This window comes from Somniosus microcephalus, chromosome 1 (genome assembly GCF_052327205.1).
Source record: "Somniosus microcephalus isolate GS21.2 chromosome 1, FLI_Smic_1.0, whole genome shotgun sequence".
In the NCBI taxonomy this organism is placed as follows: Eukaryota; Metazoa; Chordata; class Chondrichthyes; order Squaliformes; family Somniosidae; genus Somniosus; species Somniosus microcephalus.
The window spans coordinates 140,376,910-140,398,584 of record NC_140987.1 but is presented as its reverse complement, the minus strand read 5'-3'; positions in this window follow the sequence as shown (position 1 = coordinate 140,398,584).

Below are 21,675 nucleotides of genomic sequence, written 5' to 3'. Positions count from 1 at the left end.
GACATTTTTTATTAATCCTGTCTCATTACACAGGACCAAATCTAAGTTTGCCTGCCCCCTGGTTGGTTCAGTTACATACTGCTCAAGGAACCCGTCCCTAATACACTCTATGAACTCTTCCTCAAGGCTGCCATGCCAAATTTGATTAGTCCAGTCAATATGAAAGTTAAAATCCCCCATGATTATAGCTGTTCCCTTATTACAAGCCCCAACTATTTCCTGATTTACACTCCGACCAACAGAATTGCAACTGTTAGGAGGCCTATAGACTATGCCCACTAGTGACTTTTTCCCCTTATTATTCCTTATCTCCACTCTACTGTTTCACTATCCTGATCCTTTGACCCAATATCATTTCTGACTATTGAAGTGATTCCATCCTTGATTAACATAGCAACCCCACCTCCCCTTCCTTCCTGTCTGTTCTTCCTAATTGTCAAATACCCTTGTATGTTTAGTTCCCAGTCATGATCATCTTGCAGCCATGTTTCCGTAATGGCCACCAGATCATACCCATGTGTAGTTATTTGTACCGTCAACTTGCCTATTTTGTTACGAATGCTGCGTGCATTCAGATAAAGAACTTTCAAATATGTTTTCTGACAATTTATTCCTGCTTTTACCCCTTTTACTACTTTACCATTATACATTTTGTCCCTTCCTGGCACGCTCTGGTTTTTAATTTCCCCACTGCTACCTTGCTCTATTGCCTTCTCCGCTGTCATTTTTATTTTTCGCTCTCTTAAAACCTCCCCCCCCCACTAATTAGTTTAAAGCCCTCTCTGCAGCCCTAGTTATTTGATTCCCCAGGATTCTAGTCCCAGCACTGGCCAAGTGAAGTCCGTCCCAACGGAACAGCTCTCTCCTGTCCCAGTACTGATGCCAGTGTCCCAAGAAGCAAAACCCATTTCTCCCACACCAGTCTTTGAGCCATGCATTTAACTCTCTAATTTTATTTACCCTAGCCAAATTTGCATGTGGCTCAGGTAGTAATCCAGAGATTATTACCCTTGTGGTTCTGCTTTTTAATTTGGTCCCTAGCTGCTCAAACTCCCTCAGCAGAACCTCTTTCCTTGTCTTATCTATGTCGTTGGTACCAACATGGACCATGACAACTGGATCCTCCCCCTCCCACTCCAAGTTTCTCTCCAGCCCAGAGGAGATGTCCTTAACCATGGCACCGGGCAGGCAACACAGCCTTCGGGACTCTCGCTCTCAGCTGCAAAGAACCCTATCTATCCCCCTAACGATACTATCCCCTACCACTACAACATTTCTTTTAACTCCCTCACTTGAATGGCCCCCCGCTCCACGGTGCTGTGGCCAGGTTGCTCATCCTCCCCGCAGTCCCCGCTCCGATCCTCACAGGGAGTAGGAGCCTCAAGCCTGTTGGACAAGAGCAAGGGCTGCGGCTCCTCCAACACTACCTCCTGGATCCCCGTACCTGCTTCACTCATGGTCACACCATCCTGTCCCTGACCACGGACTACATCTGAATTAATTAATCTAATTGGTGTGACTACCTCCTGAAACACAGAGTCCAGGTAACTCTCCCCCTCCCTGATGTGTCGCAGTGTTTGAAGCTCGGACTCCAGCTCATCAACATGGAGCCGGAGTTCCTCGAGCAGCCAACACTTACTGCAAATGTGATCACCGTGAGCATCAATGGTGTCCACCAGCTCCCACATATTGCAGCAGTAACACATCACCTGCTCTCCCATTCTATGTAATTAATTAAATTTATTAATATTATTTTAAATGATATATTTAAGGGCCCTGGTTTACAAACTGTCCCGTTACACCACAGAGACCTTATAAAAACTATAAACCACAGAGTTAAAGTTTTTAAAAAAGAGAGAAATACTCCCAACCAATCACTTACCTGCTTTGTGGTGACATCACAACTCAATTACTTTTTACTTCTCTCCCTCTGAGATTGGAGATTGGTGAGGCCTACCCGCGCCTCGGGCTTACCTTAAATACTGCCGCCGCTCGAGCTCCCGCTGCTGCCGCACTGAGGCCTACCCGCGCCTCGGGCTTACCTTAAATACTGCCGCCGCTCGAGCTCCCGCTGCTGCCGCACTGAGGCCTACCCGCGCCTCGGGCTTACCTTAAATACTGCCGCCGCTCGAGCTCCCGCTGCTGCCGCACTGAGGCCTACCCGCGCCTCGGGCTTACCTTAAATACTGCTGCCGCTCGAGCTCCCGCTGCTGCCGCACTGAGGCCTACCCGCGCCTCGGGCTTACCTTAAATACTGCCGCCGCTCGAGCTCCCGCTGCTGCCGCACTGAGGCCTACCCGCGCCTCGGGCTTACCTTATATACTGCCGCCACTCGAGCTCCCGCTGCAACCACACTGAGGCCTACCCGTGCCTCGGGCCTACCTTAAATACTGCTGCCACTCGAGCTCCCACTGCTGCCGCACTGAATGCAAGTGAATGCCTGTTATCCTAGCTACAGTCATGATTCCTTCATTCTGCAGCAGACCTCTGTGCCACCTGTATTTGAACCACCACAGCTAGTCAAAGGCTGACTATTGGGCGACAAGGGTTATACACTCATGACATGACTCATGACTTCAGACCAAAACCCATGCACACATGCACAGCAGGCCTACAATGCGAACCATGCTGTGAAAAGGAACATTATAGCGCACACCATCAACATCCTCAAGCAACGCTTTTGGTGCCTGGAGGAGCCCTCCATTACTCAGCAGATCAGGCCATTATGAGGGAACAGCCCTTGCCACCACCGATCAGCTAAGAAGCTGAGGAGCAGCAGCATGAGGAAAAGGGGGAGCAGGAGGAGGAAGTGGAGGAAGTGGAACAGGAAGAGGAAGGGAGCTTACAATGCAGACAGCCCCTTTCTGCCTGGGCTCTACATAATAAAATAATTCATGAGCAACACCAGTAAACTTAACCATAATTTTCCATTCACCCACAGTGCCACACTTCTTATTTTTCCTCTATCACTGACCATCACTTCGTCCTCTTTCCAACACAAAAATAAAAAACCACCAGAAAATGCACATTCCAATCCAATGTTCTAAATTCAATCATGACATAATGCATAAAAAAATAAACTACTCACCCTAGTACATTCCCTTAGTGCCTGTCTTTCCTGTGCTTTTGCCTATCCTAATGCTCCTACGAGGTGCTTCCCCAGTGGCTGCAATATAGGTGGTGGAAAGCTGCTGACCTCCAATTGAGGAGACTGCAGATGACCTTGGTAGGCTGTGAGGGAATAAACCATATTTCAGAAAGATACACCATAATATGAACAGAATTCTGATATTTATTAATACATGATATACTGGGTTTAAAAATCTAAAACCTCAGAGACACAAGCTGTAAACAGAAATACAGGCTTCTGAGATAAAGATCAGTTATATAACAAACTTGTAAAAACCAAACAAGCTTTGAAATGGGAATTAGTTAAGTATACTAAAACAATTACCCTATTGAAATGGCAGTTTGGTGCTTCCGAAAGGTCTGGTGTTTGGGAATAACACAATGGAAGACCCAGTTTAAGATGTTAGAAGCTAACACGTTGAACAGAAACACAAACATTAAAAGAGGCATGTGCCTTTGAAAATATGACATCAAGTAAAAGAAACACATGCTGGTCAAATAGTTTTTATGTTAAACTTGGAAGACAGGAAACACGATTAAATATGCAACTAATTGAGATAGCTAGGAAACAAGTAAACACTCAGTCAAAGTGTCTTTAATATATATAGTAAACTAGCTGAAGTGCCCGGCGGTGCCGAGGGATTTTTGAGGGCATGTTGTTGTTGGAGGAGAGAGAGAGCAACTGGGGGGAAGAGAGAGCACGACTAGATGGAAGAGAGAGCGCAACTGGGGGGGAAGAGAGAGAGCGACGGGGGAAGAGAGAGCGCGACTGGGGGGAAGGGGGGAAAGGGGAGGGGAGGGGGGAAGGGAGGGGAAGGGGGGAGGGGCAGGGGGAGAGGAGGGGGAGGAAGGGGAGGAGGGGGGAGGAGGGGAGGAGGGGGGAGGGGGGTGAGGAGAGGGGAGGAGGAGGGGGGAGGGGGGAGGAGGGGGAGGGAGGAGGAGGGGGGAGGAGGGGGTAGGGAGGAGAGGAGGGGAGGGGGAGAGGAGGGGAGGTGGGGGAAGGAGGGGAGGAGATAGGGAGGGGGGAGCCAGCAGACCCTCTCCCCTCTGCCGGCAATGGGGGGGAAGGGGGAAGGAGGGGGAGAGAGGGGGAGGGGGAGACCACGAGCCCCGCCCCCTGATCTCCCAATGTCCCACCCCCCAATCTCCCAATGTCCCGCCCCCGATCTCCCGATGTCCCGAGCCCCGCCCCCGATGTCCCGAGCCCCACCCCCCCGCCCTCCCGAGGCCCGATCTCACGAGGCCCGATCTCCCGAGCCCCGCCCCCCCATCTCCCGAGGCTCGCCCCGCCCCCCCCAATCTCCCGAGGCCCGATCTCACGAGCCCCGCCCCCCCCCAGCACCGATCTGCCGAACCCCGATCTCCCGAACCCCGCCCCCCACCCGAGCTGGCTTCAAGAGCAGAGAGAGAGATGCCGCCGCGCAACCTACCGTGTGAGGCCTGGCTGGACTCAAGTCGCGCACGCTGACTCCTGCCCCACCCGCCTTTACTAAGATGGCGGCGGTGGTGATTCTCGGCTCAGGCCCGCCCCCTCCAGCCTTCACAAAGATGGCGGCGATCGCGAGCCGCTTGTTGAGTGCGACGGGTGGTGCCTAGCTCGGGCGTGGCTGGGCAACAGAGGCCCAGGCTTACAGGCCTGGAAAAACGGTGAAAGGTAGGAAAATTCTAGATGTTAGAGAAAAGATTTACAAATTAATTAACTTTTTTTTAAAAACAATTTGTGTTTTAAAAGCAACTTTTTTTTTGCTGGAAATGTAGGTTTGAAAAGAAACACGCAGAAAGTGGGAAAAAGAAATGAAAAGTTTGGAATCAAGATGGCGGCGACTCACCTCAGTTCAGAATGGTAAGGCCCACCCACACACGCACCGATTGGTCAACCGTCAGGTCACTGAACTGTAGGATTGGTCAATGATCACGTCACTCAACTGTAGCCCGCACACACAATGAACCCACCCCCACTCGATGCAAATGAGCGGATAATGAGAGGAATTTTGAACGTTTTTTGGATACCGTCGGCACAATTTTTGTCCGAGCAAAAAGTAAATATGCCTACAAGAGTCCCCTAATGATGAGCTTTCTTTTGATATAACATATGTGTAGGTACGCTCTATAACTTTTGATTGTATAGCCGGCCAGAGAGACAGACAGAGAGACAGACAGAGAGACAGACAGAGAGACAGAGAGATAGACATATCCTTTTATATATATAGATATGATACCAACAAGAACACTTTGAAGATATGACTTCAATAGATGCACCAAGCAATTACATTGTGTTTGTATTGAACTTGGAGCAGTTAGGAGACTCAACATCTGCAAAAAACCAATTAATCCAATATTAAGAATTGAATGAAAGAATTTTGTAAGAATGGCATCAAACAGAAACCATTGCTGCCATATTGTTTTTATGATAGTTTTTGGAACACCTAAAGGTAGAGACATAATTATGCATGCAATAGTTGAATTGACAGTAAGATAAAAAGCATTCAACAGAGGTATCAATAAAGGCAATTAGCTGAAATCAGCAGAGAGCTTCAAAGAATAAACCACTGCAAAAAGGGTATAAAAATAAGAGCTTTTCAAACAGAAAGTCAGAACTCACTGAACGGGCCAAGCGTTTCTCAACTTCACAAGCACGCTCTGTAAGTTTTTAACACTGAGACTTGGGTAATCAAGAAATTTGATTTTGGTGGATGTTCTGGATTTAGAAATAAGTAAAAAATGGAGAAATGTAACAAAGTAAAGATTTGAGAATAAGGATCTCTGAGAAATAAGAAATGTAAGCTATCTGTATTTTGAATTGTTAATGTTGCGACTGATTCAACAGCTGTTAACTGAATGTCGGCTCTTAAATAAAACTGTATATTTTTAGAATTGTCTCAAAGAGTATCTATATATATAAAGCGGTCGATCTGTCTGTCTGTCCTTCTGTCTGTCTGTCCTCGGGTGTGCGTCTGTCCGGCTATGCGCTCGAAAGTTATACGGCGTACCTACGCGCGCGTTACCTCCGAAGAAAGCTTACGCTTCCGGGACGCTGGTAAGCATATTTACTTTTCGGTCGGACGAAAATTGTTCGCGCCTTATGCAAAAAACCTTCAAAATTAAACTCATTATCTGCTAGCATTGATTGACTGACGTCAAGGTTTGACCAATCCTGTGCCGTCACGATTGACCAACCCTACAGTACGGTCCCCTGATGGTTGGCCAATCGGTGTGTGTGTGTGTGGGCGGGACTAATTGTTTTCATCTCGGGGATCTGGCAGCCATTGTTTCAGTGCCATGACTTCAGCTTCCAGCTCAAACTACTTTGAAAGTTAGTATCTCTTTTAAAAATAACATAAGATTTACCAAAAACGTTTTATAAGTACTTTCACTTTCATCTTTCAAGGTATTAAGTGTGTGTGTGGGCAGGACTAATCATTTTCATCTCAGGAATCTGCCAGCCATTGTTTCACTGCTTGCAGCTCAAACTACTCTCCTTATCCAGCTTTGAAAAAGTTAGTATCTCTTTTAAAATTAACATAAGATTTACCAAAAATGTTTTATAAGTACTTTCACTTTCATCTTTCAAGGTATTAAAAGGTAGAAATGTTGCCCGCCAGCAGATTCACAGAGGGACACAGACAGGGCCCAAAGCCTGGCACTTGATTTAAACCGCCCAGCCCAAAACAGCCCTGGCAAAGCCGGGCTCCCCCCAGCTTTTCTGTATAAACTCGCAAACCCAATTTCTGTACACTCTTTTGTAAGGAGTTGTAGAATTCTGGGCGGTATTCCGGACCCTCATAATATCCGGAAGGTTACAGTCTAGTTAAACTTACTAAAAGTGTTATCTGGAGGATGGTAACATCTTCAGTCGTTCCTTTCCTTTAGGAAGAGATAGCCTGAACCTTTAGACCCATTTAAGTGTCTTATGGAATTCGGCTATCTCTAACTTAAGTTGAAGGTGAATGTGTGGGGAATACGCCTGATCTGGGGTAGCCCAAACAGGGCTGGGACTTGTAATTATCCCTTCAAGGTGACCTCCAGCAGTTCTGGGCATAGAGGGCCCAGTTTCAGACTGCAACATCTTGACCTGGGCTGCAGCAGTCTGGGCTGGCTGGCTGACAGGCAGCAGCAAGGACACTGGCGGAGAGGCAGTGTTGGGAGCAACAATGCTGCCACCCTGAGAGAGGACAGCAGATTCGTGTTCCATGGAGCCATTGCCACTCTCCTGGGGCAGAGCCTCAGCAATCCTACTGATCTGTTGGAGAACAGATTGATGGACTGCTGTGACACCCTGGAAGCCCTTTTGAACAGTGGTATCCAGAACCATGATTGCAGCAGTCTGAGTTTATACTGCAGCACTAAGACCTTTGATAGAAGCTGTTTGTGTTGCAATGGAAGCTGTGATATTGGCCATCAGATGCTGCATCATGGTGGGTTCCACAAATGTGCTGATGGAGGTGACCACCATTCCATGTTGGAAAGGATGGACTCCATGCTCTGCACAAAGCCCTGTGCCAAGTTGGTGCTGGAGTTCTCCATGCTCCTTGACATTGTGTGCAGGCTATCTGACAGGCTTTCCAGTGCACCAAACATTTGGTTATGTACAAATAAGCGTTCTTCTGTAGCCTATCCCATCAAAGTCCTCAAATGAATCCTCTATAACAGAACTAGTGTGTGACCTCACCCTCCGGTGAGCTGGCACCTTTGCTATCCTTTCCCCTGCCCTGACTCCTGCACACTTTTGCCTGGTGTCTCACCACGTACAGATCCTTCCTCTATCCTAGCCTCTAAAATATACGCAGTGACAGTTTCTGAGCTGGTGCCTGCGAGTGTAAAATTGAGTGACGGTGTCTCTTCATCTTCACTGTCTTCTTCCTCATCCTCCTCTGACTGGGAAGGTTCCAGTTCTTGGGTATCTGAAATGAAAAAGGGATAATGGTTGGGTTGTAGTGAGGGGAGAGGAAAAAGTGTCTGCTTACACCATCTGCAGATTGTGAGGCAGAAGAGATTATGGAATGAGAGGGAAGTGGGATAAGAGAAGGAGGATTAGGTATCCAGATACTGTCCTCATCAATCCCTCCAGCCTTGCATGGCCTCAGCAATGCCCCTTCCCATGATGGCCAGTACTGTCACCTCCATGGCTGTTAAAACATGCAGACGCACTTGTCCTCCTCCAATTCTTTCCTGCTGCCTCCTGTTTATGTTCCACCTTCTCCTGCAAGAAAGAGGGAGGTGTGTCAGTAAGTGTCATGCAATGTGTTTGGGTGATGTGGCTGTCCTGATTGAATAGCTGCCAGTGTGTGCGAGCTGTGAGTTGTGATGTAGGGGTAGCAAAATTTCCACTATTTTCCCTGAAGATTTGAAAAGATTGGTCCACATCGTGGACAAAGAATTGGGTGATATGACTTGTCGACAATGTTTTAAAATGTGCCTACAACCGAAAAAAAGACTGCTCTGAGATGGAAAGAACATGGACAACACGGGAGGCGAGGAGCTCTTCACACACCTTGAGACAGTACTTTATTAATAAAATCGTTCCCTGGAGTTTGGGCAATCACAAAAGGTTTTAAAATGGCCACAGAAAGCATTGGCCAAGAACCGTGGGGTTTGGAAAGCCTGTACAGCTTGTAATGTTGTCTGTGTGAAAAAGTGGGTGGATACAGGGGCTGTGAGTCAGACCTGCCAATCAAAGGGAGGTTTCCTTCAGAAGCACTTGAAGTTGTTTATTTACATAAGAGATTAGCCCACTTGAGAATTGACTGCAAGACAATCGATTTGAAACTGTTATGTTGACACAGCCATTCAGAACTACTCAGACACACAATGAGAGACTAAAACCCTGGAATGGACTTTTGAAAGGCAACCGCTTTAAGAATTGAATGGGTTTAAATCACCTAGCATTCTGGACAATAGGGCTGTTGCATTCTCTTTTGTTTTAGCCCAGGTGAACTCCGGATGTGGGCGGGATCATTTCGGCCCCACAGTGCAGACACTAACCCAGTCCAACCACTTTGAGTTAGCCAATCACAGCTTTTCTCTTGTGAATTGGAACTTTTTGGGCGCGAATTTCCCAGACAGGGAAACAGCAGAGGGGGGAGGGGGCTCACAAGTTATATAAGATAGCTGCTGAGAAGCTATCACTTTTTTACTTCCTGGGATCACAGGTGAGCCTCTCTCTCTCTCTCTCTCTCACTTTGCTGGACCACATGTGAGCAGAGTTTCTGACTCCTCAGCAAAGCAACCGAGTAAGGAGTTAAGGGATGGTAATTAAAGGGATATTGCTAAGATTGTTTAATGAACATTGTAGCTACTTACCCCTCGTTTTTGCCATCTGTTTTCCCCCATTTAAGCAATTTTACTGTAATTACTGTGCTCATGTGGTATGGTTTAATATTTGATTATAGTTTCTTTAGTTTAATAAAAGTTTGACTTTCTCACATCAAAACCACTTGTTTGTTTTAATATATCATTAATTATAAGTCCTCTTGTCAGAACTGAAAGGTGGGGCAGCGATTCGAAACCGCTGTTTGAAAATTGGCTTATTGGAAATTGGTCAGAGTGCAGGCAAAGCTGCCTGACCAGGTAAATTACCTTAAATCAGTTAAAAGATGCCCCCCTTACAGTGGGAGCGAAGCTTGTAACAGTGCTCAGTGTGTGAGGGTGAGGTAAAGCATATGAATTGTAGGGTTGAGTATTGATTGATAGAGATTGTTGGTAGGTGGTTGATGGGGGTGTAGTGGATTGAGCAGTGGATGAGGCTAGTGGTGCATTTGGTAGGATATTCTATTTGGAGATGAACTCACTCATCTTGTCAACTTGTGTCAGATCATTAAACTTCTTCCTGTTCTGCATCCAAGTTCTTGGAGCCACACTCCTGGCATTGGCCTCCGCTGTTACTTCTTCCCACTGCCTCCTAAGCATATATCTGGAGGGTCTTCTGTCCCCCTGTGGATACAGGATGTCTCTCCTTCTCGCCATGTCTTGCATCAAGACCTCCAGTGCATTATCAGGAAACCTAGGTGCTCACTCTCTCACGACAGCATATCAGGAGTTTGGGTTTCCTTTGTTCATGATTTTCCATCAATTCAATTTTGTTTTTAAAAAATTGTATCTTTTTCAAATATTGTTTAACTACAGAACAGAATTATTGTAGCATTAGAGACATTGCACAGACATATTGGGCAGGATTTTCATTGGGCCATGGAGGTAGGATTGGAGGTGTGTGGGGGGTTAAAATCCCAAAATCGGGGGGCACGAACCCATCCCGCACCCAACCTGCCTCCATGCCAGTTTCAAAGGAGGCGGGTACCCGACCCGCACTGGGACCCGCCTCCCCGAGGCGGGAAGGGGATTAGTGCCAATTAACTGCCTGTTAAAAGATAGTTAACAGGCAGTTTTTAGCCTAATCCCAATTTTTAATGTTGAAGTGTGGGATTCCTGATGGCTCCAAACCACGCCAAGTTAGAGGAGGTGGACCGTCGGGATGAAGGGCTTGGTGTTCAGATGAGTGATGGGTGCATGAGTGCAAAGGTAAGTGTGTTTGGTGCATGTAAAGTGTTTAAATAAGTTTTACATACCTTTACTTACCTTTACAGCCTTGCTTCCTTCAGGTCTCGGGAGACCCTCATTTCACCGGCACAGAAAGCAGAATGGCTGCGAGCTGTCGAAAATTGCAGCATTCAGCTTTCTGTTCTGGAGAGATCTCTAAATCATCCTGAGAGGAAGGAATTAACTTAGAATACAGATTGTCAGTGTTTGACAGCTTCAAACAGCTGTCGAACGCTGATATTTCATGTGTCAAAAGGTCTTGACAGATGAAATATCAATCTGTGACGTCACTTGCTGCCGGGTGGTTCGTAATTGGCCTGCTGAGCCCACTGGGTGGGCTCAACAAGGTCAATCAAGTCAAAATCGCGTGGGTTGGCTAGAACTCAATGGAGGCGGGACTACAACCCCGAAAGTTGTAGTCCCACCTTCTACCCGACTCCTCAATGAAAATCCAGCCCATTGATCCCAATATTGCTCTCCCCTATCCCACATAGGTGTTAGTCAGGTGCTGTGCACCTAAAGTGGACTGACTTGAACTTGGTTGAATTTCTGGCTTCCTAAGAGGCCTTCAGCAGCATTAATGGCCAGTGGGTGTAAACACTTTTAGCTGCGCTCAAAAAACAGCAGTCAGAAGGTGTCTTGTCCCAAGGATCCAATGAATTCCTATGAAAGAAAGAAAGGCCACTTTATTTTTTAAGCCTCCTTGTGGGCGATTTTGTCAATGGGGGCGTGTTGGAGGTAGGACTGCTGCTTGTCGGGTCGATGTCCCGCCTCCATCGATTTGTGCCAAACCCACGCTATTTCCCCTTGATTGACTTTGTTAAGCCCGCCCAGCGGGCTTAGCAGGCCAATTAAGGGAAGGCCGGTTACAGAGAATTTCAGCGTATGACATTTCGACAGATGAATTGTCATGATTTGACAGCTCTGTGAAGCTGTCAAACACTGACATTCTCTGTAGTTTGATGAGTTCTTTAATTCAAGACTCATCAAACCTCTTTCTTTTGCAGAAATTAGATGGTTGTTGCAGTGATTCAGTTGTTAGGTGATGTCTTTTGAAAATGCATTCACTGACCTTGACCAGTGGTCTGAGGTAATGAAGCTTCTTTGAACACTGGTGCCAGGTTGTAGGGGTGACACTGCTGGCAGTGCCAGCCTTGGTAATGTACTCTCACAATGTTCTTTCTGGAGGGCCTGCTGGCCCCTGTAGGCAGAGGGCCAGTCTTGCAGTGTTGACACCCTGCACAAATCTGGAGTGCTGCATGCAAGACCCTGGGTGCCCTTTCCCTGGCTTGCTGAGCCATTTGTGGTAGTGCTGAGGCATTTTTCCCATTGGTTGAGTTTAGGACGGTAATTCAGCTTTAAGTGCTGAGTACTGACATTTGGAACTTCTTTTAAATATTGATTATTTGTTAAAAGACAGAAAGGGCTGAAAGATGTTTTGAATCTGTGAATTTTATGACTGCTTTCTGGGCGGGAACAAATTATTTCCCCTTCCTTTCTAAACATATTGAATGATATATGAACTTAGATTAATTCTGTAGTGTATGTGCCTTTCAGAGCCCCATGTGTACTGTAATGCCGGTAATGGCCACTCGGCTATATAAGCCTGAGTATTGTGTTGTATCCGTTAGTTCCCCTCCAGACTTTGTTTAGTAAACACCTATCAAACCAACTCCTGTCTTCAGTGTCTCTATCAACACACAGACACAACAGTGGCGATGAAGTGGAAACGGACTTACCTACAATTCGGCAGCACCTCAAGGACATCGATTCCTCTGGCGTCCAGAAGAATCAAAAAGTGAAAGAAGCTGTTGTTTCACCAGCTGGCCAAGCTGGTGGCAGGTACTGCAGTAATCTTTCCTGGGCGTCAGGCTGGGGCTCCAGCGGCTGGCTCTACAGCTGGGCCAAGCAGCGAAAGCAGAGGCAAGCAGTAACAGACGGGGAGGGAGCACTCGGGAGACGGCTGGCGCTGCAAGCAGGTCGGCGTTCAGACCTAGAGAGAGAGTCCGGCGGGAACGAGTCTCCAACTGTAAATAAATAAATAAATAAAAAAGAACGGAAACCGCGGGAAACAGCGTTGTCATCGGCAGCAGCAGCGGGAAAGCGCGGGAAGCGCCATATCTTTTCTGCAGAACAGAAAGAAAAGCGCGGGAAGCGCCATAACTTTTCTAAGATGCCTAATTCTGGCAATATTGATGCTTTTGATAACAAGATAGAGGATAGGACCACATATGTGGAAAGAGTGGAGGTATATTGCAGCGCAAATGGAAGAGAAGATCAAAAAAAAGCTTCAGTACTTCTAAATCTAATGGACGCAAAGACATACAAGCTGTTACGAAACTTAATCACTCTAGCCGAAACGATGGACAAGAATTTTAAGGAGATTGTTGATACCCTACACTGCCAATTCACAGAATCACAGAAATCACAGAAACCCCACAGTGCAGATAGAGGCCATTTCGGCCCATCGAGCCTGCACCGACACATATCCCACCCGATCCCCGTAACCCCTACACCAACACATATCCCACCCTATCCCCGTAACCCCACGTATTTAATCCCCCTAACACTAAGGGTCAATTTATCATAGCCAATCAACCTAACCCGCACATCTTTGGACTGTGGGAGGAAACCGGAGCACCCGGAGGAAACCCACGCAAACACGGGGAGAATATGCAAACTCCACACAGACAGTTACCCGAGGCCGGATTCGAACCCGGGTCCCTGGCGCTGTGAGGCAACAGTGCTAACCACTATGCCACCGTGCTGCCCTGAGGCGGGACTGGCAGATTCTCTATGAGACAAATACATCTGCGGTATCCGAAGTGTAGGAACACAAAAAAGGCTACTTTCTGAGAAAGATTTAACACTGGACAAGGCTTTCAGTGCAAGAGGAGCTGCAGAGATACAGCAAAAGCCACAAGACTTCGGCACCCATGAAACGACACGGGGTTTCGAGAGATGTTATCGCTGCGGCAGATCCACCCATGACCAGAGGGACTGCTGGTTCAAGGACAAAGCATGCAGGCAATGCAGAAAGATGGGACACATTACACGTGTATGCCGATCTGGAAACAAAAAATCCACTAACAGGAAAAAAATCAATAAGGAAAAGCACAGAAAGGTACAAATGATGACGGACAGTAGCTCCGAAGACCAGAAGAGCGATAGCGACTCCGGGAACAAGAGACTAAGCTCTCTCAAATTACATAATGTAATTGCCAAAGAAGATTACCAGGCCATTTGGGTTACCCTCACAATAGCAGGGTCCCCAGTTAAAATGGAGCTAGATACAGGATCAGCTCTGACCGTCATAAATCGATGGGATTACGAGCGGCTATTTCCACATATACCTTTAAAAGACACATCCATTATCTTGAAAACATATACGGGGCAGAAAGTATACCCCAAAGGAAAAATAAGGGTGCCTGTTGTATACAACGGCAAGGAAATACAGAAGTTGTATTTATACGTTCTACAAGATGGTGGTCCACCACTGTTGGGACGTGAATGGATCAGGAAAATACGTTTAGACTGGCACTCCATTCAGGCACTGACGGTGACCAGTAAGGAAAAAAATGATGATGACGTCATACCTGAATGATTAAAAGACATCTTGGCCAACGCCAAGGAACTGTTTCAAGAGAAACTAGGAACCTTGAAAGGCATCACCGCCTCAATAAAAGTGGAAGATGCAGCAATTCCCAAGTTTTTTAAGGCAAGACCGGTGCCATACGCAATTCGTCCAGCAGTCGAGGCAGAGCTGGAGAATGTGGAAAAGGCAGGCGTATTATCTAAAATAGATTGGAGTGAGTGGGCAACACCCATCGTCCCAGTCATGAAGAAAGCATTGAAGAATGATAAATCTGAAGAACAGAGAAAAATTCGCATCTGTGGAGACTTCAAGGTGACTGTAAACCCGGTCCTTCACACGGTACAGTATCCTCTTCCGAGGATAGAAGATATTTTCGCCTCACTATCCGGAGGGAAACGTTTCACCAAAATTGACTTGGCACAGGCATATCTACAGATGGTGGTTGAAGAGGCCTCTAAAAAATATCTCACGATAAATACACACAAAGGTCTGTACCAGTACAATCGACTGGTTTTCAGAGTAGCATCCGCTCCAGCTATCCGGCAAAGAGCTATGGAGCAAGTCCTCCAAGGGATTCCGGGGACTCAATGCTACCTAGACGACATCCTTGTAACAGGAGAAAACGACAACAAGCACCTTGCCAATTTGGAGCAGGTGCTCACTAGGCTGAGAGAACGGGGCCTACGAGCAAATTGCCCCAAGTGCGAATTTTTCCAAAATCAAATATCATATTGTGGCCACATAATTAATAAGGAAGGGTTGCATAAGTCACCTGAAAAAATTGAAGTGGTCACAAAAGCCCCAGCACCTGAAAATGTTTCACAAGTAAGGTCGTGCCTGGGATTAATAAATTACTATCATAAATTTTTACCGAACTTGTCAACTCTTCTACACCCTCTTAATGAACTGCTACAAACAGGAGTAATTTAGAAATGGAGCGAAGACTGTAAACGTGCCTTCCATAAATGCAAAGACTTAATCACGTCCAAAGAAGTTTTGGCTCAATACAACCCATCACTGCCAATCAGACTGGCGTGCGATGCATCCCCTTACGGCATAGGAGCAGTATTATCGCATAAATTCCCTGATGGCTCGGAATGGCCGATAGCTTTTGCGTCACGCTCATTGAACTCAGCTGAGCGTAACTATGCCCAAATCGACAGGGAAGCACTCAGCCTGGTATGGGGAGTGAAGAAATTCAACCATTACCTACACGGACAAAAATTTACCTTGTTGACTGACCATCAACCCCTCATCTCCATATTCAACCCTCAAAAGGGTGTTCCCATTATGACAGCGCAAAGGCTACAGAGGTGGTCCCTTTTTCTAGGGGCACACCAATACAACATAGAATACAAAGGATCAAAACAGCATGGGAATGCTGACGGTTTATCGCGCCTACCGTTGCCAACGGTAGAAGAGGCACCTACAGTAGACCCAGTGAAGATGTTCCACTCAACCATAGTGGAATGTCTACCAGTAACAAATTCTGCCATTAAAAAGGAAACGAGAAATGACCCGACTCTCTCACGAGTCTACGACTTAACGGTGAAGGGATGGCCAGCACATGGCGAACCACTGTTGCCAGCATTCTCGCAAAGAAGAGAACAGCTGTCAGTGTGCCGAGGAACCTTGATGTGTGAATCCAGAGTGGTGATTCCACCCAAACTCCAGGATAAAGTGCTAAAGGAGCTTCACGAGGGGCATCTGGGTGGAGTGAAAATGAAGAACCTAGCCAGAGCGTTTGTATGGTGGCCAGGTATCGATGGAGACATCGAAGAAATGACCAAGAGCTGCCTAGGATGCCAGAAGGTCCAAAACGCTCCACCCCAAGCCCCTCTACATCCATGGGAGTGGCCCTCACCTCCCTGGCAAAGGGTACACATCGACTTTGCTGGTCCATTTATGGACTCAATGTTCTTAATCGCGGTTGATGCACACTCCAAGTGGCCGGAGGTAATAAAGATGTCCTCCACCACCACGGAAAAAACCATCACAGTATTAAGGACCATATTTGCCAGGAATGGGCTGCCGGAACAGATCTGTTCTGATAATGGACTGCAATTTGTGTCTGAAGAATTCAAGAAGTTCTTAAAAAACAATAGGGTTAAGCACTACACGTCCGCCCCATACCATCCCGCCACCAATGGATTGGCTGAAAGGTTTGTCCAGACCTTCAAGAAGGCCATAAAGGCCATGGGTAATGAAGACATAAAACTTCAGCACAAGGTGGATAACTTCTTGTTCGCATACAGGAATGCAACACATATGGTTACAAACCAAACTCCCGCCATGATGTTCTTCAATAGAAGTCTAAGATGCCGGCTGGATTTGATCAAGCCCAACATCAGAAGGGACGTGGAGAACCGACAATTTCAAGGCATGAATGAAAGGCCAACTGGAACCTTCCAGATAGGTCAACAAGTTTTGGCCCGGGACTACCGTACCGAGAAATGGCAGCCTGGAACTATCTGCACACGACTAGGACCGCTGATGTATACCGTGGACATCGGAGAAAGCATAATAAGGCACCATGCTGACCAAATCATAGAGTCATCCGAAAAGGGACAACCTACACCACAACTCTATACGCCTAACGATGAAGTAGCGATACCCATATCTACCTCCGATCCAGTGATACTGGAACCCGATGAACCCGACACTGGCATTCAAGCCGAATCAGCCTTGCCAAAAGAACCTACTACACCAGAAACTACTACACCACCGAGGCGTTATCCGGACCGAGTCAGGAAGCCTCCAGAGAGACTGACTTATAATTAATTAACTGCAGCAATGTATAGATTATTTTTCTTGTAACATGTAATTAATAATTACTTAAAATATTATGTACTGGTTAGCTAAAAGGGGAGGAATTGTAGTGTATGTGCCTTTAAGAGCCCCATGTGTACTGTAATGCCGGTAATGGCCACTCGGCTATATAAGCCTGAGTATTGTGTTGTATCCGTTAGTTCCCCTCCAGACTTTGTTTAGTAAACACCTATCAAACCAACTCCTGTCTTCAGTGTCTCTATCAACACACAGACACAACAAATTCAGATAAAGTGTTGCTTATTGTTGAGCAATGCACAACTGTGTTTATATGTGAGGTTGTGAAAATTTTGACAGAGGAGTGATAGGTTCCTAATTTTGTGATTTTTCTATTCTCCACAGTTACACTGGGGCTGGGTCTTCCTGGATCAGCCACCAGTCAATAATCATCACCACATCCAACGTTATCTCACAACTCAAAATGCACTCACGAGCATGGCTGTTATTACTCTTTCATCACACACATTGATTAAATGCCACATGAGCACCTTCATAGCACAAAGGAATTAACACTATCAGCAGAAAATACTGATTCGGAAAAACCTATTGTAGGTCTCAGGTATCATATTTAATTATAAGTTAAAACAAGTTATCTTAGTTGTGTGTAGGTCATTGTTGTGGCCACAATTCTAATGGAACTATTATGCTTTGGCACTCCCAAAACACAGCAAGAAATTGCATACATGCAGTCCATGATTTTACATCCGTTAAAATTAATGAATGGAACATCACAGGCTGCGGTTATGCAATTTCTTGATATAGGCTCCTACGATGCACTGGGAGCACTAAAATGGGAAATCTCCTATGTCTGTGCATTTTTCATGCACCCAACCTTTAATGAGATATTAAAGCATCAATGCAGGTCCACAAAAGAGCAGTAAGGATAATTCTAGGACTTAGGATTCAAAGTAATAAAAAAAGACTCATAGAACTAAACTTGTTTTCACTGAGGAAAAGAGAGGGGACATAATCCAGCAACAACAACAACTTGCATTTATGTAGCACCTTTAAGGTAGTAAAACATCCCAAGGCGCTTCACAGGAGTGTTGTGAAACAAAATTTGACACCGAGCCACATAAGGAGAAATTAGGGCCAGTGACCAAGTAACATCTTTGTAAACCCCTCCAGCCCCAGCAACCTGCCAAGATACCTGCGCTCCTCCAATTCTGACCTCTTGAGCACCCTGATTTTAATCGCCCCACCTTTGGTGGCCATGCCGGTGGCTAGGGAATGGAGTTTAATCCCAGGTTTCTAAAACAATGAGAGACACTGATAATATAGATGTAACCAAATTATTTAGCATAAATGTGAGAGCAGAACCTGAGGCCACAAGTACAAAATTAACAAGCTTCAAGCCAGACTAGAAATGATAGGATTTAATTTCCGCACAATAGCAGATCTGTGAAATAGACAGCTGGTAAAAGTAATAAATGGCACCTTAATTTTATCTTCCATAAAATATGGTATTGAAGATTATAAGGATTAATGCAGATGATCAAATATATTATGGAACACAATGTCTCATGTACTGTTGGGACTGTTGATGTGAAAGGATAATTACTAGTCCTAACCCCTTTAGGGCTACCCCAGATCAGGCGTATTCCTCAGATGTTCACTTTCAACTAAAGTTTGAGGTAGCCGAATCCTAAAGACGCTTAATTGGGTTTAAAGGTCTCGACCATCTCTCCCTAAAGGAAAGAAACAACCTGAAAATGTTACTGTCCTCCAGATAGCACTTTTAATAAGTTTAGCTAGACTGTAATGTTCCGGATATTATGAGGGTCCGGAAAACTCCCCCAGAATTCTGCAACTCCTCACCAAAGAGTGTACAGAGATTGAGTTCGCGAGTTTGATACAGAAGTATTATGTGAGACAATTCCAAAAATATATAGATTTATTAAATAACCGACATATAATTTACAGTTGGTGAGTCAATCACAACATTAACAGTTCCAAAAAGAGAAAGCTTTACAATCTTATCAGAGATCCTTACTCTCAAATTGTAACTTCACTACAGTTTTACAGTTCTTAAAGTTTATTCAGGATATCCACCAAAATCAAATACAGTACCTTGATCCCCGAGGTACAAAGAGTTGTAGACTTACAGAGCTAGCTCTGAAGCCGAGAATCACTTTGCCCCTTTAAGCAAGTCTATTATCCCATTTGAGAGTTCAATTTTTATACCCTTTTTCCAGTAGTATTTCCTTCAAGGTTTTCTGCTGATGTAAGCTAATTATCTCCAGTTAATCTTCTGCTGACCCTTGCAGTTCTTACAGTCACCTCCGCTGGTAGTACTGCAGAACATTGGCCTAGAAATTCAGTTGGCTGCGCCAGCCGTTAGCGCCTTAGGAGGAGTAGATCTCGAGCGCTAGGCGTTTAGCGCCCGGGCGCAGCGCGATCTGTGCCTCGCTCCAACTTCAGTAGACATTTAGCGCCAGCGCAAAGTCTTTGCGCGTGCTCAGCTGCGCGCACAGATCATGACGTCATTTCCTCGTGCAACGCCCTTTGTGCACCCCAAACCGGAACTTCAGTCACGCCACCCCATTGTGCGCCTGGCGGCCCTAACGACTGTGGAGTGGAACGGTGCACAGCCGATGCGGGCCGCGGGGAGCGCAAATTAAATGGCACTTCCCCTGCACTATAAAGGGCAGCCATTTTGCAGCACTCACTCTTGTGATACGGATTTTTGGAGAGAGACCAAGGTAGAGAGCTTACTGCTTTGGCCCAACACTAGGACAGGTATTTCTGGCTTCAGGCCACAGCTTTGCAATTCTCTTTGCCTTCATTGATATCTCATTGTTTGCCAGCATATTATGGGGGCTGTCAACGCTGGCTTGCAGCATTACGTCCAAAGGGCTCACAGACGCCGTGAGAGAGTGGCAGCCCTGGCTAGACGCAGAGGGGGCAACAGGCGTCGGCAAGGGAGGCCTTACCCACTCAGGGTATACCGCCAGCAGTTCTCCTATGTCAACATGTCTGACGAGCAGTGTGTTAGGAGGCTGCGATTCAGAAGGGAGGTGGTCACAGAGATCTGCCAGCTGCTTCAGAGAGATCTGCAGCCACAGCTGAGGTGCAGGACGTCTCTGTCGGTGGCAGTGAAGGTGACGGTGGCTCTGAACTTCTATGCCACCGGCTCCTTCCAATCCACTGCTGGGGACATTGCTAACATCTCCCAGTTCGCCGTGCATTGCTGCATCCGCCAGGTGACCAATGCCCTTTTCAGAAGGAGACGTCAATTCATCTCCTTCCCCATGACCCTGGAGAAGCAGCAGCAGCGTGCAATGGGATTTGCAAGAATAGCGGCCTTCCCCATGGTGCAGGGCGCCATTGACTGCACGCATGTGGCTTTGCGGGCTCCTCTGGAGAATGCCGAGGATTACCGCAACCGGAAGGGCTACCATTCCCTCAACGTACAGCTGGTGTGTGACCACAGGCAGCGCATCCTAGCTGTCAATGCCTGCTTTCCAGGCAGCAGCCACGATGCCTTTATCCTGCGACAGACAACTGTGGCTGACATGTTCCAGGCACAGCCTCACCCAAGAGGATGGCTTATCGGGGACAAAGGCTACCCTTTGTGTACCTGGCTCATGACCCCGCTCCACGCGCCCAGGACCCCTGCTGAAGAGCGATACAACGAGAGCCATCAAGCGACCAGGAACATCATCGAACAAACAACTGGCATCCTGAAGCAACGGTTCCGCTGCCTGGATCGTTCTGGCGGAGCCCTGCAGTATTCGCCGGAGCGAGTCTCCCATTTTGTGGTCGTTTGCTGCATGCTGCACAACCTGGCTATCCGCAGGACTCAGGCACTGCCACCTCAGGTTGGAGCACCACCTCAGGAGGAGGAGCAGGAGGAGCAGGAGGAGGAGGAGGAGGAGGACCAGCACAGGAGGGAGGCACAAGGTGCAAGGGCCACCCATCGGCGGCTTATTGAACGTAGGTTCTAGGCCCCCTGTCAGGGAATGGCTTGTGCCAATGAAAGAACATGAATGCAGCCGCTCCGCAAGCCCTCAGCCGGTTAAGGTAACAAAAACTTCAAATTTCAAACATGGACAATCTGAATAAAGAAAATGGTTTATTCCACAAACTCAGTGCCCTTCCCACATGAAAAACAAAAACAGAAGAAACCCCCAAAAAACAGTCAGACACATTACTCGCTCCCACAACCTGGAGAGGATTAACAAAACAGTGCAACAAAAATGGCCGTCATCCTCGTCCTTCGTAAAAAACAAACATCATATCCTCGGCCTTCAAAAAACAAACATCCAATTCTCGGCCTCAAAAAACAAACACAACTGCCCACACATTCTACTTTTTGTCCCGCGAGGGCGATGCCTTGGGCATCTTTGCGTGGCCCCTGCCCGCCCTGCTGCTCCTCCTCAAAGTGAGCCCAGTGGCTGCAGCAAGGCTGGGGGAAGGCTCCTGAGGGGCACATGGCGTGACGGCAGATGCCCTTGGGGGTCGGCCTAGACGAGGTCTGGCCCTCGAGGGGCCGGCTGGTGACTGCTGCAGCTGTGGCTGGGCAGCATCAGTCTGTCCAGCAGCTCGTGGCAGCTCCACTGGGGGAGTGGCAGTGGCGGCTGCAGGAA